Source organism: Pygocentrus nattereri, chromosome 9 (genome assembly GCF_015220715.1).
Source record: "Pygocentrus nattereri isolate fPygNat1 chromosome 9, fPygNat1.pri, whole genome shotgun sequence".
Taxonomy (NCBI): Eukaryota; Metazoa; Chordata; class Actinopteri; order Characiformes; family Serrasalmidae; genus Pygocentrus; species Pygocentrus nattereri.
This window is the reverse complement of record NC_051219.1, coordinates 584,454-586,524: the sequence shown is the minus strand read 5'-3', so window position 1 is coordinate 586,524 and position 2,071 is coordinate 584,454. Positions and strand designations below refer to the sequence as shown.

The 2,071-nt window shown below is 44.3% G+C and overlaps 1 long non-coding RNA gene across 1 annotated transcript; it reads right to left on the bottom strand.

Moving 5' to 3' along the window:
• Positions 1-781: 781 nt before the first annotated feature.
• Positions 782-1,830, bottom strand: LOC119264021. Its single transcript, XR_005130721.1, has 4 exons — positions 1,723-1,830; positions 1,569-1,646; positions 1,155-1,274; positions 782-925 (listed from the first exon to the last, which is right to left on the bottom strand). It is a non-coding gene; the product is annotated as an uncharacterized LOC119264021 (long non-coding RNA).
• Positions 1,831-2,071: the final 241 nt, after the last annotated feature.

Sequence of the window (2,071 nt, the reverse complement as noted above, 5' to 3'; positions counted from 1 at the left end):
GTGGGAAGATGATCCTGGTGAGAATTTTTGGAACCTGAACCTTCTACTCCAGTGCTGTACCTGGCTTATTCAAGACACTGGGTGACTTGGCCAGGTCTAGCCAATAACCTTGCTATATTCCAAAAAAATTTCAGTACCATATTTCCATTTATTGTCCTGCTCAAAGTCTGGCTCTTTGGGCCTCAGCCTGGAAGGTGAAATTAACACAGGGGTGCTCAATCCCAGTCCTGAAGATGTACCTTGCTCTAATATGTGTTCTGTTCAGTGTGGTCAAAATCCAGTACTAGGATGAGAGACTCCATGCTGAACATACAGGTGTGGATGGAACATATCTCCAGGCAACTTCCCAGGAGAAGGAAATACAAAACACAACAGGCAACATGTTTTAAAATTAGAGAAGCAAGAGCACGACTCTGCACAAGAATTTACATAGTGTGACATGCCAAGTTTAACAGAAAACAGCCTGTTTTCAACCATGGCCAAGAAGAGCCACCTTCCTGCATGGTCTTGTTCCAACCGTAGTCTCATCCACTCCAGCTAAGCAGCTTCTTCATAGGACAGCAACTAGCTACATCAGATGTATCAATGTTAAAGCCCAGCAGGTTAGATGCAGTTTGGAATCGAGTTCTGCAGGAAGGGAGCCCTGCAGAGCAAGGGTTGACACCTGGTCTCCAGGCATGATCACTAAGCAAGAATAATAGCTAGACCATGCAGTCTCAAGACAGCCCCAACTAGCACCCAGTCTTGCAGGCTCCATTTAGAAATACATTGAAAAGCCACAGCAGTTGAGGAAAACATTTATTCCAAGACAAAGAATCCATGAGGCATGAAGCTGGACCCTGTGAGGTCATGCAGGCTGACCACCACACATGCTCAGATGCTGCAGGATCATGGGATGTTGGCAACCTCATGTGGACAGCTTTCCCTGGAACAGGCACACAAAGCAAAGCTCAATTCAGGATGTTGCATCTTGGGCAAATCTAAATTAATTCCCCCACTGCAGATGCTAAAGCTCCAGCACAGATTAGGGTTCATTCTGCTCCAACAAAGGCACCACAACTCATGGGATGTTGGATCAGCAGAACCGCTGAATGCTGGTAGTGCAGTAGCTCCACACCTGGCAGTGAGGAACCCAGCCTGAAATCTCACTTTACCTCAAGGCGTTCATCTCACGTCAGCACCACGTCAGTTTCCAGAGCCTGAATCATAATCATCATCAACTGAACGTTCATCTCTAACCACCCGGAACAGCTGTTCTGCTCCACCATTGGTCTCTGGACAGAAAGATCAACATGGCACAAGTAAAACCAGGTTAGGATGGGAGATCTCCAGGATCAGGATTGGGCACACATGCCTTGAAACTGCCAGTTCATATGCTGATGGAAGCAAAGACTCAAATTGGTTTCTTACTCAAATTTCTGTTCCACCATGAGACATGATAACAGCTGCAATAATAATAATAATAATAATAATAATAATAATAATAATAATAATAATAATAATAATAATAATAATAATAATAATAATAATAATAATAATAATCCAGTGAAGTATGAAAATGTTCAAACCTCTGTAGTTTCTGATCAGCCGTGATAGGATAAGCCCCTCTGCACGTGCCTGTTCACGCTCAGCCAGAGACCCCAACACTGCAACAAGAGAGGATCAGCCAAAGTGCTTAACATACAGACCAGCTACACACCAGAACCTCAGAGGTGAACTCACCATTAGAGATCAGCACAATCAGAAGAAAACCCACAATGACTCTCTGAGAAACCATCCTGAAGATCACCAAAAACCCAACCTAAAGACAACCATGCTACACTGCACTGCGGAAGGGTCATTAAATAGCAGCAGTGATGGAGCTCAGGTGTGAACCTCACCTGGACATCGTTAAGAAGGCTGGCCCGAAGACTGATCTGAGGCTCTCGGCACCAACTGCTGCACAATGAGTGGTTTCACCAAAACATCTCAGACAACTGTACTGTTATTAGCTAAGCTGCAGTTTAATTTAAGATCAGTTTCCCAGACAGGGATTAAGCCCAGTCCTGGACTAAATACACACTATTCAAAA